This window comes from Protopterus annectens, chromosome 9.part0 (genome assembly GCF_019279795.1).
Source record: "Protopterus annectens isolate FY-2018-M chromosome 9.part0, PAN1.0, whole genome shotgun sequence".
NCBI lineage: Eukaryota > Metazoa > Chordata > Ceratodontiformes > Protopteridae > Protopterus > Protopterus annectens.
In genome coordinates, this window is record NC_056743.1 from 505,347,087 (window position 1) to 505,358,285 (window position 11,199).

The 11,199-nt window shown below is 42.4% G+C and overlaps 1 protein-coding gene across 1 annotated transcript in view; it reads left to right on the forward strand.

Annotated features, from left to right (window-relative positions):
* Window positions 1-11,199, forward strand: part of LOC122811300 (gamma-glutamyl hydrolase-like) — a 370,664-nt gene that overhangs the window by 75,626 nt on the left and 283,839 nt on the right. The window lies entirely within an intron of this gene.

The window sequence follows — 11,199 nt, forward strand, 5'->3', positions numbered from 1 at the left end:
CTAAATAAAAATCTGCCTAAGCAGCAGAGACCTCCAAAGCAGACACCCAAGCAACCGCTACCCCAAAACAAAACACGTGCAACACATAGCTCACAAAGCCAGTGTGCCGAACAGTCACAGCCCTTAAGGCTAAACAGCACACCTGATACACTTGTAATAGGTGACTCTATCATCAGGCACACTGACGTCCCGCTCACCAGGCTGAACAAGGAGAAGGTCATGGTGAGCTGCCTGTCGGGTGCTAGGATCTGCCACATAACACAAGCATTCAGGTCACTCCAAGGCAAGTACAAATATGACTCAGTCATTGTCCATGCTGGTGTGAATGAACTGAGATGTACCTCCCTGGACTACATGAAAAGAGACATAAAGGAGCTCTCTGATCATGTAGCCCAGGCCGGTATGACCCTGACCTTGAGTAGCATCTTACCCTCACCAAGAATGATGCCATAGTATGAAGACAAGATTATCAATTTCAACAATTGGCTTAAGTAATGGTGTCATTCAAAGGGGATCCAATGCCTGTCAGCCTGGGATGACATGCTCGACAAGCCATGATGCTTCGCTAGGGACGGCTTACACCTGTCACCCCTGGGCTTTTGGATATTGGCAAAGGCTCTTGCTACCCCCATAGTGCCTTTTTTAGGCAATGCTCAAAAGACAAACCCACCTCCATAGGTATCGCAAGGGATAAGAAACTAAGAGTAATGCTACTCAACGCCAGAAGTCTAAACCTCAAGATGCACGCACTCTAAACTCTCCTTAGCATGGAGAACATCGATATCTGTGCAGTAACAGAAACCTGGTTCAAGGCTCTTGCGAGCACCCCAACACTGCCAGGTTATACCTCATACCATGCTTTTCGGCCCCAAAACTTGGGCCGAACCACAAAAGGAGGGGGAGTATCAATATTCGTCAAAGATACCCACACCTCCAGGCTGGTGGCACAGCACAAAGCATCAGAGACTATCCATGTGCAACTAACAGTGGGTAAAACTGCCTTCCAGTTTATAGCCTGCTACAGACCACCCTCCCAAACCCAGGAACCCCACTCGGCCTTCCTGAGAACACTGGAAAATATGAAGATCTCTCCAAACACCATTATATTGGGTGACTTCAACTACCCAACCATAGACTGGGAGCATTACTCTAGCTCCAACACCCTAGCCCAAAGCTTCCTAGAATCTATAAACTCAAATGCTATGGAACAACTTGTTACCACTCCCACAAGATGGGAAAACATACTGGACCTGATCATCACCAACATGGGGACTCTATGCTCCAGACCAGAAGTGTATCCCTCACTGGTAAGATCAGACCATAAACTAATCTCACTGGATATTCACATCCCGACCCCACCCTAGGCCCAGAAAACCACAGTGAAAAACTTCTCTAAAGCAAATTTCACACTCCTCAAAACTGAGGTGGAATCTTTCAAAGCCCCCGGGCCTGTGGATAATACGGCCCAGACCACAAAATCATTTATAAACGCATTCTATGAACACCTTCCGGAATGCATGGATCATGCAATCCCAAATAAAACCAAGATCCAATCCTCCAAAGGCAGACGTCCTGTCTGGTGGCCCCAGTCATAAACAAACTATACAATAGAAGGAGGAAGCTACTACATGACAGAGCAAAATCCCAAAAAGGGAAGGCATCTCTGATCAGTATTAGCAAAAAACTACGGGCACTCATAAAATCGTCTAAGGCCAGCTTTGAGAGAAAAATTGCACAGGACACTAAGGATAATCACAAGGCTTTCTTTAGTTATGTTAGGAACCTGGGTGGGAATTCCCAGATATGCTCAGAATTAGTCCAAAATGACAAAAAATACACCAAACCCACAGACATTGCCAACATCCAAGCTCACTGGTTCAGCGCAAACTTCTCCCCCCTCCCCACCAAAAGGGCTAATATCTATCCCAGCAGAGTGCTGCCCCCCTGACATCTCAGATGCTCAGGTAAGAGCTGCCCTCTCCAAAGCAAGAAACACAGCATAAATGGGACCAGACGGTGTCCCGGGCTGCGTCCTACATGAACTCCAAGAAGAGCTAAACCCAAACCTAAAACTACTGTTCAATCTCAGCCTTACTACAGGATATGTACCCAAAGAGTGGCGTACAGCAACAGTGATCCCTCTCCACAAAGGTGGTGCCTCAATGGATCCTGGAAACTATCACCCCATAAGTCTCACTAGCTTGGTCTGCAAAGCTGTGGAAAGGATCATCATGGACCTTATAAATAAAGATATTGGGGACCTACAGACACTGGATCCTACCCAGTTCGGCTTTGTTAAGGGCAGATCCTGCCTCTTAAACCTGGTCAATTTCTTTGAAACAGTCACCAAGGCCATTGACAAGGGGAAGGTGGTCCACACAGCCTACCTGGACCTTGCAAAAGCCTTCGATACAATACCCCACTCGGGCATTATAGATAAGCTCACCAGCTTAAATATAAACCCCTATGTCACTAGATGGGTTGCAAACTGGCTCAAGGACAGAACCCACATGGTTAGAATAGCTGGAGCCATGTCAGACTCCAAACCAGTTATAAGTGGCATCCCACAAGGCTCAGTCTTGGGACCTCTCTTGTTCGGTATATATTTCTCGGAGGTACAGGCCAACATGGAAGGACTGTGGCTGACCAAGTTCGCAGATGACTGCAAACTGGGCGCCATAATAGACTCTCCAGCTGACACAAGTATCCTCCAAAAGGGCCTCATAGAAACAGACAACTGGTGCCAGAGCCATGGCCTCAAGCTAAACACCAAAAAGTGTATAGTCATCCCCTTTGGCAAAAGCAAAGTGCCCACAAATTACCACATAGGTGGTAATCCATTAAGTACAAAAGAAGTAATTAGGGACCTGGGGACCCAAGTTGATAGCAATCTCTCATTTGACAACCACGTGGCCAAAGTGGTTAGAAAAACATTTTATATAGCCCATCTAATCATGAAGGGATTCACATCTAGATCAGGGGAGGTCATCATGCCTCTTTACTCATCCCTCATCAGGCACATAATTGAGTACAATGCCCCTTTTGGGATGTACCTTACCAGACACCTGCAGCAACTGGAAAGACCCCAAAAGTACCTCACCAAGAGGATCAAGGGGCTCAAACAGATGCAGTATGCTGCCCAGTTAAAGAAACTCCAGCTCTACTCAGTGGCATACCGCCTGCTCAGAGGCGATCTGTGCCTGACGTATAAAGCCATGTCCAACCCGGAATTAATGGACATGCTGCACCTCAGAAAATCCAAATCCCATCGAGCTACGCGCTCGAGGGACTTAAACCTCAGCACTGAAATAAATAGGACATGCTGGAGGGACAGATTCATAACCCAGAGGCTCCCTTCACTCTGGAATAAAATCCCAGTCCAGGTTAGGCAGAGTCCCTCATTGACTCTCTTCAAGAGGAATCTTGATGAGTGGATGGGAGATCATAGGTTTACCCCGGGTATCACTTCTGTGTCTCTGTTAGACAGAGGCACAGTATACTAACCTCGAAAAAGGGCATAGCAAAATTAATTTAAAATGGGTGGCAAAAGCCATACACACTCTGGCTAAGCTTATAAATGCCCTAGGGCAGATAGCCTAGTATGAACCTATGAACCTATGAACTATGAACCTATGTTAATATTGGTTGAGTTAGTGGGAGATTGGATTGTGGCCCAGTTGGTGTTCATGTCCCCCATGATTATGGTTTCATGAGTAATGTTGGTAGAGACCCAGGAGAGAATATCTTCAAGGGATTAGATATTGTCACCAGGGAGAATATAGAGGGAGAGAACAAATATGAGTTTATGCTTGTTTAGGTGGAGTAGGGCTGGTATTATTTCTGCCTTGCCAAATTTGGGAAAGGGTTTGGTATAGGGGGTGACTAAGAGGGATGCTGAGTAAAGGAGTGCTGCACCGCCTTCCTTTTTTGTATTCTGTCATTCCTTAACATTCGGTAGTTGGGAGGAGTTATTTCAGAATATTGTATGTGGGGCTTAAGCCAGGTTTCTGAGATGGAGAGAATATCGGGCTGGTTATATAGAAGCCAGGCATGAAGGTTTGGAATTTTGTTACACAGGCTCCGAGCATTAAGAGCTGAGAAGTGGAGGGTTTTGCCTGTTGCTTGGGGGGGTTGGATGCAGTGTGGTAGAGGGGCCAAGGTTTGGGTGGATGTCCCCGGAGAGAAGGATAGAGATAAGGTGATGGATGAGGTATTTTCTGTGTTTGGGGTGTAGTATACAGGTAGAGAGTTTTGTGGACATTAGACTAGTGTAGTAAGGAACAGTGTTTTTGGAATTAGGTAGGTGTCTATAGGGGAAGAGCATTCTAGTGTTGAGGGGGTAGACACTGGGAGATATATGAGTAACAGTAGATATGTTCTTTGTAGAGGATGGGGTAGTGGTGTGAAATGGGGGGAGTGGTTTGCATTAGTAGGTTGGGTGATATAATTTAAGTAAGTTAAGGTTATTAGAAGTATTATTTGCCTAAGTAGGGATAGAGATTTGAGGGTCATGATGTTGGTTATTAGAGTAGAATAGGGGGTGAGTTAAGTTGTGAAGCTAGTTTGAGTAAGATATTATGGTTTAGGTTGATTGTTTAGTAGTTTATCAGGATAAGTTGTGTTTGGCAGTAAACTCTGAAAGGTAGGCTTACTATAATGGGTGAACTGTGGGAAGAGATTTTGGGGATATGGTGGGTAGTTTGGATTGGGTGGTGGAAGTGGTGGGAGTGGCTAGCTAAGTATAGGTGTAGGGGTATTGAGGGTGAGTGGGATTTGGGGTAGGGTGGGAAAGCGAAGTGAGCCTGTAGGGCAAACAGAGCAGGAAGAGACAAGGAAAGGAAGAATCAAGGTCATCAGTGACAAACAATCAGTGGAGTGTAAGGTAAGTTCAGACGAAAGTATGCAAGGGGTAAGTGATATTCTAGCAGTGGTATAGGGAAAGGATTAGAGTGGTTCAGAGAGGTAAAAGATGGTACCACAGGAAGGAATGCAAAGTTAAAGAGTCTGTGGAGGTGTTGGAAAGAAAAGAAAGTGAAAGAAACTGGGGGAGGGAATGAATAGAGACTGGAGATGGATATCACAGTGGCCTAGTTGGTTGGAACCAGTACTGACAGGGTCATGTCAGCAGTGTGAAACAGCACTGACACAATTAGAAAGGAAGCAACTGTGAAAATCAGAACTGAAGATGGAATGAGAGCAAGCCAGAGATGGAAATGTTGCAGATATAAGTTTAGAAACAGGAGACAAAGGGAACAGAAGATGTACTGGGGGTTAAACACCACTCTAGAGTGCAGCTGGCAACATTAAACCTACATATACTGGAACTATTGGGAGTTAAAACAACATTAAACTAAAATCTTTTGGTACTATTAGTTAAAACAGCAAGGAATGTGGTAGACTGCTGGCATTGTGTTGTCATCTGGTGGCCAAAGTAAGTTACTACAGCCAAAAAAACGAACCTGTATATATGCTCATCTGCCCTGTAGTAATACTTTAAATAAGGAGCAGTTTTCTTTTTCTTTTATTATATTTCCTGTTTAGGTGAGGATTCCACCAGGGGGGTTTGTTTTGTGTTTATTTCTGATAGGTACAGCATCCTCTCTGCAGACATTCATGTTTGTATAGTGACTGTAAATAATTCTGCATTTGTAGCTGTGGTCTCAGTGTTGGAGGGAGACTTGAATTTTGACAAACTGTCACTTAATAGGATGTAGTTTGGTTTTTACTAGTTCCTTATTGTTACTGGTTTAGTTAGATTTCCTGGGTTGATTTTGACTTCAAATGAAACAGTGTTGTGATCCAACCTTGCTAGGGGGGGGGGGTGTTACAATGCTCTTCCATGTTGGTGATTGCTACATCCAGTATGTTTGATTCTCTTGTTAGAGCATGCACTGTTCTAGGGTGTTTGTGCCAATACAGTCCAGGAAGTATTCTACCTATGAGTTTGAGGAAGTGTACATTTCCCAGTCTACAGAGGGGTAGTTAATGTCCCCCATGAATAGGATGTTTGGTTGGATGGTGAGCACCTCTAGTGGGTTTAATTAAGAGTCATAAGACGCTTGGGTCATAGATGGTGATGTGCAGCTAGCCATGATATGGTGAGGACCTTGCCTATGGTTTCTTCCACATGGATGACCTCCATGGTATCAAGTTTATATAACCTGGAGGTATGTTTGTTGCTAACATATATAGAAACACCTCCACTTCTGGCCCCAGTCTGTGTTGTTGTTGGAGTAAATGTGTGGAAGGCACTGCACCCTTGCACTTGTAGAGTAATTTCTATGTCTTTAAACCAAGTCTCAGTCATGGCAGAAATGTCTACATTCTTCAGAGTGAGGAGGGCTTGAAGGGTGTGGATGTTTTTGTTTAGGGTCAGAGCATTGAGCAGTAGCACCTTAAGGTTGCTTGAAGACTTTTTTCACCAAGTTAGTAGTTTTGTGTTTTTAGCATTGCCTAAAAAGGCCCTAAATGGTTTGATAAAGTTTTAGCCAATATCCAGTAGCCTGGGGGGACAGGTGCAACACATCCTTGGCAAAGCAACGTGGCCTTTTGACCACGTTCTCCCATGCTGACAGATATCGGATCCCCCTGGAGTGACATGAAAAACTAAGCCAGTTATTAAAATCAATCATTTTATATTCATACTGTGGCATCATCCTTGGTGAAGATAGAATGCTGCTCAATGAAAGGCTCATACTTATCTGTGACACATATTCTCAGAGATCTATCATGTCTCTTTTCATATAGTCCAATGAGGTCTGTCTGAGGTAATTTACACCCACATGGACTATAATAGAATCATATTGGTACCTAGGATGCAGTAATTTGAGTGTGTGCTTGATATTGCAGATCCTGTCTCCTGATAAGCAACTATCTGTTATCTTCTTCTTGCCCAGTATGTCGCACAATGGAGTCCCCAATTACAAGAGTACTGGGTAAAGTATATACTTTCCTTATGGACTTTGTACTTGGGGGACCATTAGGTGTAGGCTTATCTAAAATGCTTGGCGTTGCCTTTGCTGTGAGCTTTAGTGATTGTTGAGGAGCAGTGTTGTCATTAAGTGGCTTTGGAGGTCTTTGAGATTTGGGAAGGTTTCTTTTAAGTGCTTCGTCATAAGACAGTCTATGTGTATGATGAACAGTATGTGTGAGGGATGTAGTGTGGATATTCCTGACAATCTCATTTGTATGTGAGATGTTTGCCTCCATATAAGGTGTGAATTTACATCTCTCATATACTCTGTTATTTTCTTTAATGATTTACTGGTTGTCTGAGAACATGAGACAGTTGCTACATTACCTTGGGATGCCCAAATTTACCAAGCTGGCCACAGACACATTTGGAAATTGCATATCCATGTTGTCTTGTCCTGTATTAGAGTTGGCTGTTTTGGATTAAGGATTGGGTTTTAACAGTGGTCTCCTAAGGTAGTTTCTGGGGTTAAGGGTAGAATGTTGTATAATGCTAGGATGTGGTAGTACAATCTGATGCACAAGCTTGCTGCTCTAAACTTATTTCTATACAATGCCACTCTGTTTAACAGGTTTCTGATCTAATCCTAACTTTATATATAAATGTTACTAATTAAGCATTTACTATTATACAGAGCACCAAGGCCTAGTGGGCAGCTGCACACAGGGGGAAAAAGCTTGAACATTGACTCCTATGCCCTCTAGCCAATAAATAGCCAGACATGAGTTTCTTCTAGTACTTCCCAACTCAGAAAGACCAGGTAAACACCTTCTGCTACAAGATGTCTGATCCTGGAATTTCTTAATGTAAAAGCACAGCAAAAGCAGCTTTCAAGTGCAGATTAGACAACAAACAACTAAGTCTCTGGCTAATTTGCTCTTCTGCAAAAAGGTTTGGAGGTACACAGACTAGAAAAGCTGACAAAGATAAAGATAGAAATGACTATTTTGACACAAAATATTAAACAAATTCTTTAGAAATGCTCAAACCCAATAATGATCACAGTATAAAGCATTTAATCAAGAAAATATTCTTATCTTAGTATGGATAGCTGTGGATGTAGTTGAAACACCGGAAAAGTGTTGCAGAGTTCTCTGCAAATAACCATAAAACATCTGAAACATGCATCCTGTGATCTAATAAATGCAAGAAAGACACCAAGATAAAAACTTCTCTGTCTGATATGTTAAACCTCCTGTAATGGAGGCTCATGAGATATATGCAAATGACCCCTAAAAGACATACCACTGTTTCAGTTACATAGCTTTTGAATGCTCATGACTTATCCTTTTACTTTTTCAGTCTTTATGTGTGCATTCAAGCCAACAAAGCCAAACCCCAATTGCTGTAGACATGCCATGTTTGTGTCTTTTTATGACATCATCACTGCACCATCATTGGATTATGTCCTGTGACCCATATGCATCATTACATTCTCAAAAAAAAATGCAGTGGAAGTCTCTCTAAATTCAGTGGTACATGTTGCCACATCATCAGCATACAGCAACTTTGTTGATCTCTCCCTTCCAGCGTATTTGTTAATGTAATCCATCACCAGTATGAACAGTGGTGGGCTCAGAGATGAACCCTGATGCACACCCACTCCCACCATAAGCCTGAACACTGTTTCTTCTTCAGGTTTTGGGTCCTTCTACATAGCTTGCACTATTTCTGCCAGTGTTTCTGGGACTATGAACCACCACAGTACTGCCCAAATCAGCTTTCTTAGGACCTTGTCATATGCTTTCTCCAAGTATAGGAATGACCAGTTGGGCTTTTTCCTCATCTCTAACATCTACTTAACTATCTGTCTCACTGGAAACATCAGGTTTGTTATGCTGTATCCTGATCTGAATCCAAACCACGCATCTCCAGTCTTACTTTCTACTGTTCTGCATATTCGTTTATCGAAAACCCTCTCCAGAACTTTGATGCAGTGTGACAGGAGTTTGGTTTATTTACTGACATTTGTTTATGGGAAAAGTCTGACTGGGTAACAAGAGCCCATTTTCACTGTAGGCCTTGGGAGAAAAGCTCCACTTTACAAAGAAAATGAAAAAAAAATTTTCAAATACACTACACAAGAAACAACTGAAAATCACATATTTCACAAATAATCAACAATATTGTAAAATTTAAAATTATGCATTTCAGAAATAATCAACAATATTGTAAGGCATAGATAAAGTGGATATAAAAAGTGTACACACCCCTGTTAAAATGCCAGGTTTTTGTGATATAAAAAATGAGACCAAAATAAATAATTTCAAAACTTTTCCCACCTTTAATGTGACGTGTAACCTGTACAATTCAATTCAAAAGCAAACAAATCTGTTACAGGAAAAAACATAAAAAATAAAAAATTTACAAGCTGTGCACACCCTTAAACTAATACTTTGTTGAAACACCTTTTGCTTCAATTGCAGCATTCACTCTTGGGTACACACCTACCATCAATTAAAGAGACTCTGATTAACCCCAAATAAAGTTCAGCTGTCCTAGTAGGATTTTCCTGACATTTACTCAGTTGCCTGCTACAGCAAAAGCCATGGTTCACAGACAGCTTACAAAGCATCAAAGGGATCTCACTGTTGAAAGGTATCAGTCAGGAGAAGGGTGCATGATATACCATGTAACACAGTGAAGACAGTCATCAAAAAGTGGAGAAGATACAGGACAACAGTAACATTGCAAAGAACTGGACATCCCTCCAAAACTGATGAAAAGACAAGACAAAAACTGGTCAGGGAGGCTGCCAAGAGACCTACAGCAACACTGAAGGAGCTGCAGGAATTTCTGGCAAGTACTGGATGTGTACTAGATGGCCATGGTGGTGCAACGATTAGCATTGTTGCCTCACAGCAAGAGGCTCTCCAATCAATTCTCGTTTGGAGCACCTTCTGTGTGGAGTCTGCACGTTCTCCCCGCGGTCAAGTGAATTTAAAGGCATGCAGGTAGGTGCAAGTGGGTGTGGGTGTGCCTACTTTGAAGGATGGGCACCAGGCTGACAACTAGACTCCATAAAAATTCACTGCTAATCATTAGTGGACCGGAGTTCCGCTGTGGCAACCCCTAACCGGGAAAAGCCAGAAGACAGTTTACTGATTGTATACGACATGTGACAACAATCTCCCATACTCTCCATATGTCTGGCCTATGGGGTAGGGTTGCAAGACTGAAGCCTTTTCTTACACAGAAAAACATCCAGGACCGGCTAACATTTGCAAAACAATCCATCAAGTCTCCCAAAAGTATGTGGGAAAATGTGTTATGGTCTGATGAGACCAAGGTTGAACTTTTTGGCCACAATTCCAAAACAACATTTTGCATCACCAGAAGAACACCATCCCCACAGTGAAGCATGGTGGTGGCAGTATCATACTTTGGGGTTGCTTTTCTTCAGCTGGAACTGGGGCTTTAGTCAAGATGGAGGGAATTATGAACAGTTCCAAATACCAGTCACGTTTGGCCCAAAACCTTCAGGCATCTGCTAGAAAGCTGAAGATGAAGAGGAATTTCAGCTTTCAACATGCCAATGACCCCAAGCATACCTTCAGATCAACAAAAGAATGGCTTCAACAGAAAAAAAATAAAGTTTTGAAATGGCCCAGCCAGAGACTAGACCTAAACCCAACAGAAAATCTGTGGGGTGACCTGAAGAGGGCTGTGCACAAGAGATGCCCTCACAATCTGACAGATTTGGAGTGCTTTTGCAGGGAAGAGTGGGTAAATATTGCCAAGTCAAGATGTGCCATGCTGATAGACTCCTACCCAAGAAGACTGAGTGCTGTAATTAAATCAAAAGGTGTTTCAACAAAGTATTAGTTTAAGGGTGTGCATACTTATGCAACCAGCTTATTGTACATTTTTTATTTTTTATATTTTTCCCCTAACAGATTTGTTTGTTTTTCAATTGAATTGTACAGGTTATAGGTCACATTAAAAGTGGGAAAAGTTTTGAAATAATTTATTGTGGTGTCATTTTTTATATCACAAAAACCTGGCATTTTATCAGGGGTGTGTACACTTTTTATATCCACTGTATGTACTAAAAATATGCTACAAAAAATGTTACAAAGCGAACAATGAGAAAAAGCAAAGTGAGACACTATATACAGTTCTGGAGAGCATTCTTCTGGCAGTACACAGTAGCAGTAAGAAAAAGTCATATGTTTAGTTCAATTGTAAATATAAAGGGGGAGAGAGATTATAATAGATTAGTATAA